The 17,297-nt window shown below is 36.9% G+C and overlaps 1 long non-coding RNA gene across 1 annotated transcript in view; it reads left to right on the top strand.

Annotated features, from left to right (window-relative positions):
- LOC129048243 (uncharacterized) overlaps positions 1-17,297 on the top strand; it is a 70,308-nt gene that overhangs the window by 41,212 nt on the left and 11,799 nt on the right. Inside the window, exon 3 of the long non-coding RNA XR_008510436.1 lies at positions 10,688-10,833. This is a non-coding gene — a long non-coding RNA (uncharacterized LOC129048243). The remainder of the gene's footprint in view (positions 1-10,687; positions 10,834-17,297) is intronic.

Raw genomic sequence — 17,297 nt, 5'->3', positions numbered from 1 at the left:
ACCTTGCTTCTCTGTGATAGTTTTAAGGATGTTCACTGATTATGTTTGGCTCTCCATCTTACGGCACATGATAGGTCTGCCTCCGTACTTGAGTGGAGATATTTTTCACCTACTTATTTTCCTACTCTTGTTTGTCTCAGACTGTTATTATTATGTAAAGTTCTGAACACAGAGGAATTGACAGCGAGGAAAAGGAGGTATGCTAGTAAGTAAGTATAACATAATTTTGTTATAAATGATTTGGTCTATGCAGACTACAATGTGCTCAGCACATGTGCAAATTAGTAAGAGTTGATTGTGAGTCAATTGATAAAGGAAGAGGCAAAGCAATGTGTTAAAGCAGGAACATTACAATATCTAGTCAAACCCTAGACTGAGTAGTGTCACTAAGAAATTTTGCAATGTCAGGCAAATTATATTTCATTGAGTCTCTGATGCATCAACCATAAAATAAGGTTTTAATTCAATGCTTTATGCCATAAATCAGTATATAAAATAAAGAATGGTCACTATTACATGAGAGGCCAGTATTAACAAATTTCCCTGTGTACTTGTTCATTCACCATCAAAAGTTTCTGGACTGGCTCATATTCCTGTGATTGTACCCAATTCCCCAAACATATGTATAGTATATATAGATACTTTCTGTTTCATAAGTTCTGGGAGATGACAGGCCCATGCTATCAGTAATAAAGAGAATGTCAGTTGTTGACTTTCCATACTAGTTTTACCATGTAATATATTTATCAATACTTGTATTTGTTTTTAGGAATCCAATTTATCTTTTCCAGAGCTTCATTCTCAATAACCGCCTAACCCAATCAGTGCTAAATCACCATCAGGGTAAAATCTAAAACAACAAAACAGAAGAATATCAGTATAAATATTAAAAAGCTTCAAACTCCCACCTGGCCTTTTGTTCAGTGCAACTAAGTGTCCTAGTCAGCAGTATGAGTCAATGTAGGCAATAGAGTGAGCCCACAGAATCCTCAACCCTTCTATGCTCTGCACCTCTCACAGTGAATTCAAGGCAGAGAAAAAAAAAAACTGTTCCCAAAGTTAAGAACTATGTTGTTCTAGCATCTAAGATTAGGCAGTTTTCAAAGGCTAAGTCAGCATCCTGCTCATTCCTTTAGAACACTAAATACAACTAGAGAGAACGTAACTAATTTGTTATTGACCTAATTTTTACGTGTCTCACCATGTAGAAGAGAACTCCATACGGGGAATGATTTGAATGTCTTATGTCTTCAGAGCCTACTAGAGTCCCTGGCATTGGGTTGGCCTCAAAAAACCTTTGTTGTGAATTTAAAAATATGAAATATTTGTGGACATAGCGGCACATTTTTAATTCATTCATTCAATCAACAGATTTTGAGGTCTTGTGTAGAAGGCACAATGGGGATGCAATGATAAAGAAATTAGATATGAAACTTACCCTCTGGTGGGTGAGATGGACATTAAATTATTATTTATATAATTAGATATTTAATTACGATTTTGAAAAGCACTACAAATAAGAAATACAGTTTGCCAGGGAAACATATTATTTGATCTAAGCTGTGTGAGGTAGTTTAGGGAAGGATTCCCTGATAAAGTGACACTTGAGGCAAGGTGTAAGGAATTCTTGGTAATTAATGTGACGTGTCTCGAAGAAGAAGGGGCATTCCAGAGGAAAGAATACGCTTCAAGGTCCTGAGATGCAAAGGCTAAAGCTGCATTCAAAGGACTGAGGGGAGCTCAGTGTGGCCAAGGCAGGAAAAGTGAACCAGAGTCCTATGGGATCAGTTTAATGAGGCAGGCAGGGACTGGCTGTTCCAAGAACTTACAGGTTATGTTAAGGTTATTCTTTTTCATTGTCCCAAGAAGAAGAGGAAGCACTTGAAGGGTTTTAGCCATAGATTTGTTTTTAAAATATAATTGTGGCTGTACTAATGATAATAGCTTAGAGAAATGTAACAGTGTATGTGAGGAAACCAGTCAAGAGGCAAGAGCATGGAGGGTGAAAGTGAAGATAGAAAAAAATAATAATAAAGAGGATTTGGAATTGGGAAGAAAATTAGGTTGTAAATTTGATGACAGATGGTGATTAAGATGTGGGGATGGGGTGAGAAAATGTTAAAGATAAATCTCTAATTTGTATCTTGCGCGATTCAGACCCATTCAGACCAATTCAGGGTCAACTTATTCATTAGGCTCAGCAGGCAAGGTGCCTGGGGCCCACAAAATTTTTAGAGGGGTTGTCAAGAAATTTTTTGATTTTCTTTTAATCCAAAGAGCAAAATGAACTTTAGCAAAGACAATGCTTAAATGTGTAATATTAATATATTCTTCTTTATACCAATGCAATAAAATATAACTTTTAATATTCTTATGGAGGAAACAAAAGTGCCCAGGGCCCATGGAAATTATAATGCAGCCCTGGAGCAACTGTCAGTGATATAACAAAACTGGATGAAGACCAGGTGGGCATGGGGCTGGAGGCTATGGCAGCACAGGGCAAGTTGGCTCTGACGTCAGTTGAGTTCAAGGTACCTGCGAAACATCCAAGTGCAAGTGACAGAAAGTCCTTTAGATACCAACTTGAAAATTACTATGGCATTCTCAATGTCAGAACGTATGGAGTCATAAAGTATGGATTTCAGTTCCAACTTCACCATTGTGGTAAACTTTGGTTACTCTTACTACCTTAAACAACATCATCTTTCCTTCAAGAAATGCTTCAAAACACATGGCTTTGTTGATGGTGACCCTTGGCCCAGTTGCAGTGAGAGGTTACCTGTGGGCTTACCCAAAATGAGCCAGTCAGAGTCCTCCTGTGGGGTTTTGTATCTGACAGTGGTTGGAAAGACCCCTGTGACTTCCTAGCGGTAAATCTACTAGAACGTGCGCTTGAAATTGCCAGGGAAAGGGTACACTACCACATAGAGAAACTTGCTTGAGAAAATGAAGCCAACATTTATAAAGTGACAGATTCAGTGTAGAGAAAATTCCAATGCCATTGTCACCCCTGTTTCCAATCCTACCACCACATCTACCCTTGCACTCTCTAGATAATTGACCAATAAATTGTCTAGTCTGTTTAGGGTAATTACAATTTTGATTTCTATCGTTTTCAAAAGCAAGAAAGGTGGCAAATATAACCACAAAACACCACATGATATTGGGTAAACCTTGTAATCTCCCCAGGCTTCAGTTTTCTGGTCTGTAGGATGAATATGGAAAAACAACAACATAGGGTCACGATGATTAAATCAGAAAATTGCTTTAAAGTTCAGTGTACAGCATGCACATATTGGTTATCATTTTCATGACAAAGAAGAGAGAAAGGAGGAGGGACTTCTAGATGTCAACATGGGAGCTGTTTGGCCCACACAGGGTCTGGCTCAATTACTGGGAAGCCATTACATGTGGTTTAAAGAGTGCCTTCTCAATGTGCACCATTAGATCCAAGAAAAGTCATTATTATTTTTCTGTGGTACTCTCCGCTTCATGTTAATCTTTTTTCCTTTTCTGTTTTGTTATTGTTGTTGTTGCAACTCCCTCTTCACAGAATGTGTTAATCTTTACTAATTTTCCAACATTTGCAAAAAGCAGTGAGCTTACTCTGTATGAAATTCATGTAGAGCTAGGATGAGTTGCCTTCTACCTCACTTAATGCTCACAGTGAAAAATTCCTTCTCTGTGTCCTCTAAGTGTCCTAACTGTACTATTGACCTCTCCTCATTGCAGTGTGAATTGTTTATGTTCACTATCTCTCACTGATTAGACTGTGAGTCTTCAAGGACAGACATATATTCTCATTTATGTGTGTATGCCCCCAGCACTGAGCACACAACAGGTACTCAACAAACATTAGTTCAATAAACAGATGAATTTAGATACGTTTTTTTGCAAACTCACAAAACACACATTAGCATCTCTAACACCAATAATGTGTAATCCACACTGTAGAATCTGAAATAAAATCCAAGCAGCTGGATTGAGATTTGGAAGTATATATATGGACAAACAGGTGGTGCTCAGCTCGAGGGTGGCCTGCATCCCCTTTATGAGAAAGAGACCCTGTGAAGGTAGATGTGAACTGTCTTTAGCTTAGCCTGTGGCAGGAGGGGAGCTCTCGTTAGGAGTACCTGAAAAAACGCATTTCCACAATAAGACAACTGGTTGTTCAAGACACTGCCACCACACCACTTTACTCTGTCTGGCTCTTACTTTATAGCTCTATCGTTAGGGCATCTATATTTTATTTCTGTAAAAACTGACAACGAAGTCAGAAAGAGCCTTTTGTGGCATCACTATTTGTAAATCATACAGGCATAAAAGAGCATCACAAAGACTAGAACTCGTATTTTGCATTCTCCAATAAGCATACTATCAATTAAAAGCTCAAGGTCAAGAAGCTCAGCCAAGTTTCCATCCAGATGGAATTTATAATAAATGTTATAAAGCACTGAAAACAGGGGGTTCCAGCCAAAGTAAAGACATGTCATAGAAGGTACACACCTCCCTAATGTGGTAATAGCACCACAAACATGGGTCTTAGTTTGCCACAAATCTGCTTTTTCATTCTGTTTTTCAGCAAACATGTATTCAGTGCCTACTATGTGCTGAAGAATGCATAGAAGCTACAGTCATGAGAAGGTCCCCGAGAAAATGAGAAGAAATATATATACACAAATTCAGACCCAGATGTACATGGACACACACACCATGTGCAGCTTAGTAGCGCAAAATCAGTCAGACTAAGGCAGAGTAATTGGCGATTGCTTCTTCAAGCCTGTGTTATGGGTTGAATGTGTCCCTTCAAAATTCACATGTTTAAGTTCTGACCCCAGTACTTCAGAATGTGCCTTATTTGGTAATAGGTTTTCAGCAGACGTAATTAGTTAGGTTAAGATGAGATTATACTGGGCTGGGGTAGGCCCCTAATCCAATATGGCTATTGTCCTTATAGTACAGGAAAATTTGGACACAGACACACATACAGCAAAAACACCATGTGCAGATAACAATCATGCTGCCACAAGCCAAGAAACTACCAGAAGCTAGGAGAGAGACCTGAAGCAAGTCTCTATCTCCTACTCCAGAGTGATTGTGTGATTGGAGTGTGGGATGGAATTTATACCTTCAGAGAAAGCATGGCTCTGTGAACACCTTGATCTTAGACTCCTGACCTCCAGAACTACGAGACACTATATTGCTGTTGTTTAAGCAGTTCAGTTTGTGGAACTTTTTTACAGCAGCCCCAGGAAACGAATACAACTTAGTTGATGGTTGATTAGATGACTGATGATTAAATGACATAGTGTATATGAAAAAGCTTTTTGAACTTCAAAGTTTAAAAGCACAAAAATGTACATCATCCATAGAGGCCTTTTGCACAGCCCAAATTATATTGTGTTCCCAAGCAAGTCTGAGCCCCAGGCTTTAGATTTCAAAAGCAAAGCATGGAATCTGGATCTGTACCATACAATACAGGAGCCACTTGCCACATGGGAGCACCCAAAATGTGCCTAGTTCAAAGTGAGATGCACCGTAAGTGTAAAACACACACCAGATTCCAAAGACTTCCTCTGAAAAAAATGTTAAATTGTTCATTAATATTTTTTATACCAACTACATGCTGAAATGATAAAATTTTAGATGTATTGAGTTAAATAAAATATGTTATTAAAATAGTTATTTCACCTGCTTTTTTATTTTCACCTTTTTAATGTGGCTACTAGAAAATTTACAATTACATATGTGGCACATATTCTATTTGTATTAGACGGCACAATTCTAAAGGTAAAATGTGTCCCTACATTTTCCTGAAATCACATAGATACTATTTTCCATCTGGTTATGTGTCAATTATAGCAGAAGGTCTTCCTTCAGATCACCGAATCAGAGCACTTTGCAGTTAAGTGCAAGGAGGTTTGCCTGCCAGTGGTTTCATCAGCTGCTCCTACCTCACCAGGGAAGGTTTTAAAAGTTCAGACCTTTGATCCCCTTCCTCCGCTTGTCTTCATTCCACCCCCTAAGGACTCCAACTCATCCAGCTGGTGGCAAGATCTCAGATTTTAATTCACAATTAGGTTAGAAAGCCAGTGTCCTTTGCTCTTCAGTGAGGAGGCAGTTTTTGAGAAATGACCTCCCCTTGGCCAAACAGAAAAGTCTAAACATTCTACTTTCGAAATTATACAGACTACCATTAAAGTTACAGCCTGTCACTTACTATCCCTGGGACTTTTCACAGATACTTAGGGCTAAACATTAGCCAGGTGATAGAGATACAGATAATTACGAAATAGATTCAGCCATTAGGGGACTGAGAAGCAATTTGGGAAACTAGCATTTACCTCCAGGGTTACAATGATCATTGAATGACAGCTCATATGAAAAGTGCAGTGTTCTCTATGCACATAATACCTATTAGCTGGATTATCACCTCAAATTAAAAAGCCTTAGTACTATGTCTGACACAAAGAAGTTTTTTTGTAATACAGTCCCACCCCGTTTTTATTACCTCACAATTCACTACACTTTTCAATGCCCTGAAACGTCTCCCAAAATATTCACTTTAGATATATGAAAATTAAAATCCAGGAAGATATATGACACAACAACTCCCATTCCCCAATTACACAATCACTCTGGAGCAGCAAATGAAGATAGCAGACCACTTTGTGGGGCTATCCCCAGTCTTAAGGAACTTATCCATAATAAGCAGGATTGTGTCAACTGAAACTATGGGGACAAGCTCTGACCCTAGGTGATAGGCTGCCACAAAGTAGACAGGATGCCCCATCAAGCAGGGATCAACACAGGACGAAAGTATAATCCTCACATTTAGGATGCATGGCAAATTCAGGACCTGCCAAACACTGAAAAGCAAAGAATTAAGGAGGCATTCCTGATATATTTCCGGACATATTCTACGGGCATCTCCTTGCACAAGGCTCCCAAGGTATACACTCTTCTTACCTTTCCAGGATGAAGAACAGGATTTAAGAAATAGAGAAAAGAAAGCTAAGTTAACAGTAGCTTAATTCCTTGAAGAAACCAATATTAACATCACAAATATGTTTCATTTAAGTCTTTTTCTCTGCTTATGTTTTTAAAATTGGTATAACACTTTATAAGTAGTTTTGTATTCTGTCTTTTCACATATATAATATGAATTAGCCCATGTTAGAAAATATTCTTTCAAGTATCACTTTTAATAGAAAAACAACATAGCATTATAAATACGTATGTATACATTTCATGATTTGTTTTGCATTCTTTATAGTAATTATTTTGTGATAATGAAAATACATGATACAGTATACAAATGCCAGACATGAATATCTTTGGTCATCAATCTTTGTTTCAGATGCTAAAAACATCCTTAGATTGCATCAATGAGCATAAACAATTTAAAGACATGTACTGCATGTCGTCAAACTGCTTACAAGAAAGTCTGGACCATTGCAATTACACTAAGAGAGCAGGAAATACACATTTTAGCGACGCCTTGTTGAGTAAAACATTATTGGATTTTAAATTTGCTAATTACGTATACAAAATAATAAGATCCCACTTCTATTGATATGCTTGCTTTGATACCAAGTAAAAAAACAATTTTTAAAATATTTATTAGTTCTTTGACTTTCTTTGAGAAATGACCATTCATACCCTTTGCCCACTGTATTACTATATTAGTGGCTCTCTACCACTACTTATAATACATATGAGTTCTGTATACACTAAGAATAGCAACACTTCATTCCCATACTTCTTCAGAATATTTTGTGAATACTTTCCTTGGGTTTTCTTTATTTTTAATTTTTCTGTGAATGTTTCATTGTTACATTTTTTAATGTAATCAAAGTCATTATTTATTGACTTTGCAACTGTCTTCACTGTTTTTATGTATACCTAGAAAGTCTCTTTCCTGCAAGGTCCAGATAAATATAGAAAATATTTTTCTCTTTTAGAAGAATAGTTTTATTTTTTAATACTTATTTCAATTAATATAATTGGAAATCATTTTAGTGAACAATTAACTATGTCAAGAAATTATTTCTGATATCAAAACATTTATAGATTATGTTGAGATAAAAGAATGTCATAAATGACCATATATAAGAGATTTCATCAACTAATTTTTCTTGTAGTGAAATTCTATGTTGTCTTAATAATCTTGTTCTTGGATAATATGTAAATCGGAAAAATGCTTATAAACTAGTATTAATTGTAAACAGCAACTAAAACAATTTTTATAATTTAATCTCTATAAATGTAACTGCATTTAAAGTTCCAACTATATAAGCTGCTATAATATAAAAATAAATATAGGTAGATTCTAAAATGTTAAAATTGGTTGTTTCTGGATTATAAGATTACTATTGATTTTTATTTTATACTCTTCAGTATTTTCCAATTCTCCTACAATAGGCATTTATGACTTTTAAGAATAAAAAGTAAAGAAATATTGTTTGAATTGAAAATACAGTATTGCTTTTTCCATTAATGCTTTAATAATAATAAACTTTTTCATAGGCAGTTCTTTTTTTCAAAGTGCTTTGTAGTTGTTTTCATTTCTTATTCCTTTCATGGATAAAAGGAAAAAAAAAGTGGAAAATAGTTCCCTTGAGGCATGTTTCTAGGTCTGAGATTATTCAGACTCATTGGCTGCCACCTCTTTCCACACTAGTCTCCCATTCGTGTTGTGCTGTTTGACTTCCTGTGAATACACCACACCTTTACACCCAATTCATGCCTTGGCATACGATGATCTCTTGCTTCCTTCCCCTTCCCCATCAGTTTCTGACTGCTGACAATATTCCATCTCAAGATGTTTTTCTTGGCCTTCCTGCCCACACCCCCTCTGCCTTCTCTCTTAGGCTTCCTCACACCATGCAACATCAAGATCTGTCTCCCCTTCTGAGCCATGAGCTTTCTGTTGGAAGCACTGTGTCTTATTGATCCTTTGAATAACATGATTCTTACTCATTTGTAAGACCCAATACAATGAGCATATAGCTTCTTTACTTGGCTGCATTACACGGACATTTCAGTAAACCGTAAAAACAAAAACCTGTATTTTTTCAGCATTAAAATTATATATACAGCAACCTTATTTCCTCAAGTGTTAAATATAGAGTTCACATATGATCTACAAATTTGACTCTTAGGTATATTCCCAATAGAAATAAAAACTATCTTTACAAAAACTTGCATATAAATGTTAGTTAGCAGCATTACTCATTATTATTCATATTCATAATAGACAAACACTAGAAACAAATCATCCACTAACCAAGTAATGGATAAACGAATGTCATATACTCAAAAAATGGAATATGATTTGCTAATAAAAAGAAATAACATACTGATACATGCAACAACATAGATAAACTTTATTCTGCTAGGTGAAAAAAAAAGCCAGTTGAAAAAGAACACGTTATATAGTATGTCCAGAATAGGCAAACCTATGGAGACAGAAAGGAGATTACTGGCTGGTGAGGGATAGGGGTGTGTGTGTGTGTGTGTGTGTGTGTGTGTGTGTGTGTGTAGGGTGGGAGGGATAGGGGAGTGACTATTAATGGGTATAATTTTTTTTGGAGTGATAAAAATATTCTAAAATTATGGTAAAAGACTATGGTGTTGGTTTTACACCTTTATAAATACATTAAATACAACTGAATTGAACAATTTAAATGGGTGAACTTTATGATGGTAAATTATTTCTCAAAAACTGTATATATACACATATAGACATATATATATAGAGAGAGAGAGAGAGCAAGAGAGAGAGAGCTTGAAACACAAACATCTTTACTCTTTTTTTTTTGAGATGGAGTCTCACTCTGTCGCCCAGGCTGGAGTGCAGTGGTGCAATCTCAGCTGACTGCAAGCTTGGCCTCCCAGGTTCACGCCATCCTCCTGCCTCAACCTCCTGAGTAGCTGGGACTACAGGCACCTGCTACCATGCCTGGCTAATTTTTTTGTATTTTTAGTAGAGAGGGGGTTTTCACCATGTTAGCCAGGAAGGTCTCGATCTCCTGACCTCGTGATCTGCCCACCTCTGCCTTCCAAAGTGCTGGGATTACAGGCGTGAGCCACAAAAATCCTTACTCTTCGTGGAACCGGCAGCCCATCCTCAAACTCTACCCCATAGCCTTGCCACTATCCACCACTGAAGGAGAAATGTGAAGATATGGTCATGGATAGACTCAGGAAATTTGAGATTTAGCAACATCTATTGTAACTACTCTTGGTAATATTTTAATAATGTGTTTACATTTTGAAGCATCAGGCTGGCCAATCAAATAGTCACAAGGTCAAAACAACCCCATTAATTCAACTATATCAAAGTGGCTGTATAGAAATGTGCTACTTTTCCACCACTTCCTAGCCCCCCAGGGATTAGTGGTCGAAGGTTTACTTCTCCGACCTTCCATAGATCCCTGTTTATGACCCTTCTATGTTGTGGTATTACTGGATTATGTGTATATTTCTCCTAAAAGGTTAGACTAGCTAAACTATGAAACCACAGACTGTATGGATTCATTATGGAACTCTGTCTTCTAAATACAACCTGGAAAATGGTAATGTTTTATGTTTACTGAATAGAAGTTTAAAAAAAAAAGCCAAAAAATAAGAGATGGCATAACTGCTAACTTTAAAAGTGTATGCTTTCTACCTCTATTCCCAGGAAGATGTTAAGCAATTTATTTGATGTCCTTCAAAAACTATCTTTATAATGAAACAAGAGAAACCATGATTAAATATCAAATTCATCTTGCTGCACAGCATAACAAAACTACAGTGGAATAAAGAATAAGGAGAATTTTGAGTCATGTGAGTAGCAGAAAACCAAATAGCCTTGATGATTTAATTTTACCTGAATAAAACAGGGGCTAGGCAATTTGATCTCAAAAATCCTTTTTCCTGGGTCTTGTACAATTGAAATTTAAGAGCAAGGTTGCTTCTGTACCCCTATACAGACTTGGCGCTGTGCCTCCACACTAGCTGCCAGAAAGATGACAAATGACAGTCAAAGAAATCACCAGGAGACAATGGCCTCTATGAGGCCCACATGCTTATTTGTTCTGAATTAAAATGCTCAAACTTCAGATTCACTCTCGTCCTCGGTATTTATGGTTCCTTCTGCCTTGAAGCAAGCATGGTGAGTGCCATGATAAATTGTTGAAAGTCTGTCTCATTTCCAGGCAGACCCTGTACATTTCTGAGCTGTGCTTTGCAACCCTTCATTCTGATTTGTAACATTCAACCACACTGTCAATGACACACAAAGGGTCTGCAAGGCCCTTTTCCTTTGGCTGAGCAGTGGCCATGAGGTCCTGGCCTTTCATTATCCCCAGAATGCCACAAAACTGTGCTTAATCAGAGCATCCAGCCCTTTTCAATGAGGATGATGTGCTTGTCTTCCCGGTCAAGACTTTTGTCTAAGATGTGGCAGGTGCTGAGAGGGGCAGAACCCTGTCAGGATGTTTGATTTTGGAATAGATATAGTAGGGAGAGTAAAGTCCTAAACAGAAGGTTCTCCCTGTACTTAGGATGAAACCCCAAAATATCAGTCCTCTGGGACAAGTATTCTTTTCTTAAAAGCATATTTATAACAGGCCCAGCACTCTTGTAGAAGCTGGGGAGATAGGAGAAAACAAAGCAGGGCAAGTCCTTGATCTCTTGGGGCTTAGATTATGTTCCTTTCACTGAATGAACAAAGGGGTAAATGAGTGAATGTACATGATCTTTGTCTTCACAAGAAGTTGCTAATCCCATTGCCATCTAAATCATATCTGGCCCTCTAAGCCAGGCTTACAGCACAACCTGGGCAACTAGTGAAAGTAACCTAAAGGATAAAACAGTTTTTCAAGGTTATTTTTCCATACCTTTTCATATATGAAATATTAATACCTGGCTCCTAAATTCTGGTTTTCTTTGCCAACTTCAAGATTTTTCCCTGAACCTGTATGATTCTGTTCAATCTCTCAACCTCCAGCTTGGTGGGCCTTAACGTTCACACATAATTTTCAGTTTCATATCCTCCTTCCATATTTGTGTTCTTTCAAAATTAAGTATACATCAATAGTCCAGCTCAAGGTAGCACAGAAATTCACCTACTCAGAGGACAGATTGAGATCGCTATGAAATAACTGTCTCCATGGAACCTAGAAAACAAAACGGAGCGGGAAATTAAGACTTCATCTTTTCCCATTTGCCAGATAAAGGTGCACTTTGATGCTAGACATTTACTTACAAAGACTGGACAATAAAACTGAGACCCAGTTAAAGCCTGGGGTGAAAGAAGGCAGAAAAGCTGAATTTATATCTGAGGGGTCTCTGTCTCATCAGTGTTGACGGATAATAAAGGGAGCCTAAAATCCAGGGTGGCTGGAAGACTGAGCTTTCCTCAATCCCCACAACAAAGCAGAGGCTAGAACTGTAAGAGAGAATCAAACCAGAAGGCAAATACTCCAAAGCAAGTTCTGAATAAGAAACACAATCATGGGCATAGGTACATTAAAATATGAAGAACTAGGCAGTGAAAAAAGAATAGAGATGAGGAGAGGAAGGAAAGACTCAACACTTCATAGTCTCACAGTAGGTGCTGAGCACTTTCACATACAACAGTTCATTTAATATCCACAACAATTTTTGTGAAACAGATATTATTAAAACTCTTTTTTTTTGAGAAAGGACAACAAATTGCTGAAAATCTGAGAAGTGAAGCAGCCTATATGAATCAGACAGATGATAACCAGAGAGCCAGGAATAGAACCCTCGTCTCTCTGATACCAGGAGATTCATGGTTCACCTTCATCAGCTTTATCATCATAGCAGAACAATGTGGAAGTTTACATAAAAAGTCTTCCTTTTTTTAACTTTTATTTTAGGTTCAAGGATATATGTGAAGGTATGTTACATAGGTAAACTCATGTCACATAGGTTTGTTGTACAGATTATTTCATCCCCCAGGAATTAAGCCTAGTACCCAATAGTTATTTTTTCTGCTCCTCTCTCTCCTCCCACCCTCCAATAAACCTCAATGTCTATTATTTCCTTCTTCATGTTCACAAGTTCTCATCATTTACCTCCTGCTTATAAGTGAGAACATGTGGTATTTGGTTTTCTCTTCCTGCGTTAATTTGCTGAGGTTAATAGCCTCCAGCTCCATCCATATTCCCGCAAAAGACATGATCTTTAAAACCTTCCATTTTACTTGACTGGACTTAACGTTCTCATTTTTTTTCCTAATTTGATGGGACACTAAATGATTTGATCTATTACTAGCGAATAAGGAAAGGAGAGCATAAATTGCTATTTAATGTTCATAATTACATATCTATATCAGAATCAGCTTTTGAAAACCTTGTAAAATAAATAGTATATTGTTTCCAGAGTTTATCTCCACTGTATTAAGAAGCATTGTAAGAACAGCACCGGGCTCCAGAGATTCGGGGTGCCTTGGAAGATGACAGTGCAAGCGAGGTATGTATTTTCAGCCTTTAACTGGCCTGATACCCTAAGCCTAAAGAGAATTCCTCATATTAAGATATCATAAATATTGTTTCCTACATGTTATTTACTTTAATCTTCCTAACATCTAATGGTTTTGGTATCACTGTTATCGCCCTTTTTAATAATACTGAGAAAGTTGAAGCTCAGGATAGTTAAAACGTTATCCAAATTATCTTCTAACAGTGAACCTGCTTGTGCTAGTTTATTGCCAAGTCAAATGTGACATCACTCACTGCTCACTAGAGGTGTACTATGAGACTTTATTTGAACTATGAATATGAGTGGGAATCTGTGCAGTGTGTGTGTGTGTGTGTGTGTGTGTGTGTTTCCCAGCAGGTGACTTATTTATTAATACTACCAGCATATTCACACACTGGATCCACCTACTCTTAGGCCAAACTCTGCATCAGCACTGTGGTAGACTGTTACTCAAACCAAAGCTCCAATGGTCCTTTAGATACATCTTGATAATAGACGAAGGATAAATGCACACATGAGTACCTGAGATCTTCAGTGCTACTGCTTTAGAACTGGTAAAATATGTTCTTTGAGACTATAATATTGATACATTTGTATCTTTCTTTTATTTTTCTTGGCCCTGAATTTTTTCTCCTTCTACTTTATGACTTCATTCAGTTATTTATTTAGTATATATATATGTACATGATTGGAAGAGCATAAGGAAACAAGGGTGTAAATTATATATAATTTTTGCATATATACATGTACATTTATGTATATGTATATGTGTACGTGAATACAGTTGGCCCTTGAACAACATGGAGTACTGTTGACTGGAAGCCTTACTGATAATATAAATAGTTGATTAATATATTTTATATGTTACATGTATTATATACTGTGTTTCTACAATAAGGCAAGCCAGACAAAAGAAAATGTAACTATGAAAACCATAAGAAGAAAAAATATATTTACTATTAATTAAGTGGATCGTAATAATGGTCTTCATCCTAGCCATCTTCACTTTGAGTAGGCTGAGAGGAGGAAGGAGAGTCGTTGGTCTTGCTATCTCAGTGATGGTAGGGGCACAAGAAAATTGACATGTAAGTGGACCTGCCCAGCTCATACTTGTGTTGTTTAAGGGTCAGCTGTATATCACACTACTATATGCCAGACACTATTCCAGGCACTTGGAGTATGGTAGTGAACAAAACAGACGTAATTTTCTGCCCCTGTGGAGCTTACTTTTTTTGCAGAGGGCATTAGAACACAAATAATAAAAATAATAAATTATAGGATATGTTAGGAATTGAAAAGTGTTATGGAATATAGGGCTGCATGCGGCTGAAGAGATATGAGTGGGGGTGCAAGCTTCACTTTTAATTAGGGTGGGTGGGTAGGCCTCTTTGACAGGATGAAATCTAAGCGAATACTCTAAGGAAGAGAGAGAAAAACATTTGGATTTGGAGGAGAGTTCCAGGAAGAGTGAACAGTCAGTGCAAAGAACGTAAGGCACGAGCATGCTTGACATATTCAATAAATAGCATGGAAGCACGTGTATGTGGCTGAAGAGAGTCAGAAGGAGAGAATAATGATAAGTTCAGGGAAGTCTGAGGGTTGCAAGTCTACAGGGTTATTGTAAAGACTTTGTCACATACTCTGAGTAAGACAGAAAAATGTCAGGAGAATTTGAGCAGGGAATGACTTTATTTGACTGACTTTTTACAAGATTCACTCCAGTTGCTATGTTTAGAATGGATCTTGTGTTGGAAAGGTTGGAGGCATGAAACCAATTTACACACTAACTGCAGAAATTCAGGCCAACGATAATGTTGGCTTGGGTCAGAGTGATAGCAGAGGAGGTGCTAATAAGTTGTCAGATGCTGAATACATTCTGAATGTAAATCCAGTAAGATTCCTTGACACTTTGGATGTGGGGTGTAAATGAAAGATAGCAGTCAAGGAAGATTCTAGGTTTTTGCCTGAGAAACTTGAAAGAAAATGTTACCACGAATTGAGATGGAGAAGGCTGCAGGTGAAGCAGATGTGAGGGTGAGACCAGGAGCAGAATTCAAAGTTCTGCTTACATATGTCACGTTTGAGATCTCTATCTTTTCTGAGTGGAAAGGTCACGTAGGCATGTGGATATACACATTTAGACTTCTGTAGAAAGTCTAGATGAGGTAAAGGCTGAGATATTGATTGGGATCTATCAGAATATAGATGTTATGTAAGCAATATGAATTAAAGTCACCAAAAGAGAGTGTCGAATTAAAAAGAAGCAAGCCATTACAACATTTAGAATTTAGGTAAAGGAAGAAGAAATGTAGGCAAAGAAGAAAGAGCAACAAAATACTATGCTGTATCACAGAAGTCAAGCAAGAATACTTTTTATAAATGGAGATCTTGAATTTTATTATAAATTACCTTAAAGTTGAGGAATTTGAGGAAGACATTGCATTTGGCAACACGGGGTTCATTGATAACACTAAAGCAGCAGATTTAGTGGAGTTACATGAATATGAACCAGAGAGGAGAGAAAGAAAGAAAGTATGATGAGGAAGCAACACCTTGAATGGGCAATTCTTTGCATGTAACATAGGCTAAAGGTAAAGATTGTAAACTGTGAAGTCAGAGTATTTTCCTAAACTTAAATCATGGTTCTACTTATGTATTAGCCTTTGAATGTTGCAGCATTATTTCACCTTGCTAAGCCTCAGTTTTCTCGTCTGGAAAATACAGTTATTAATAGCACCTATTTCACAGGTGTTTTGTGAAAACTAAATGAAGTAATATATGGGAATCCCTTAGCAAAATACCTTGTATCTAGTAGGATTTGAATAAATGTTAGCTATTATTATTTCTATTAATAATCTTTTGAGACATTTTTCTATGAAGAGCAGAACAGAAGCAGGACTTTTACAACCTGATACATAGCTTTAAACATAATTCTAATTATCTTGTCATATATGTCATATGACATATGTATATACACACACACGAGTGTACAAACATAATGCCTCACATATGTTACTTGAAGTTGGAATAAAAATAGTCATGGTGCACATATTTAGTAAACTGTTGCAATTGGTTTCCATTATAAGATTTAAATAAAACATAATTTTGATGTCCCTGAAAGCCTCATTAAGCAGGATTCAACTATATAAGCATTTAGATCAAAGAACATAGTTCTTTTGAGAGAACTTTTAGAAGTATAGAGCTTTAGAACTCTATAAGCTACTCAACTATCAGATGATTCAAGTTGTCATTGAACCATTACTTTTTAAAGTAAGTATATGCTGTGGTTGCCTGGAAACCACAATCTATCTTTGAGTTCATGAAGTTTCTGATCCAGAATTCTATATATGGGTCAAATATCATGTATTTCCACAGGATGAGAAAATCTAAAATTCGGTAAGTGCAATCAAAGACAATACCATGGAACTGAACCCCAGAGCTGCCAAGCAATTCAGAAGACTGGATCATGATTCAGGAACTAAACCACCTCATTGCCAATAAGAAAACAAAACCAAAAACCAAAAAAATGACAAAAATGTAAGCATTTCCGAAGCTGACTTTTAAAATAAAGTTTAAAACATCTATGTTCACTTATATCAAAGCCAGAGTTCACAACATTCTATTCCCCTGTTTCAGCCCCAGACATCTTACAGGCTCTTTTAGTGCCATGTTTCACTGAAGATACTTAGGAGGTAAGGTTGTTCAGATTTTGCATATTGGAGGTGAGAGAAAGGAGTATCGACTGATGGAATTCACTAAGAAAGGAGATGCAGGAGATGGACCAAAGTTGGGACATGAGA

Source organism: Pongo abelii, chromosome 8 (genome assembly GCF_028885655.2).
Source record: "Pongo abelii isolate AG06213 chromosome 8, NHGRI_mPonAbe1-v2.0_pri, whole genome shotgun sequence".
Classification (NCBI taxonomy): Eukaryota; Metazoa; Chordata; class Mammalia; order Primates; family Hominidae; genus Pongo; species Pongo abelii.
This window is presented reverse-complemented; position numbering and strand designations above follow the sequence as displayed.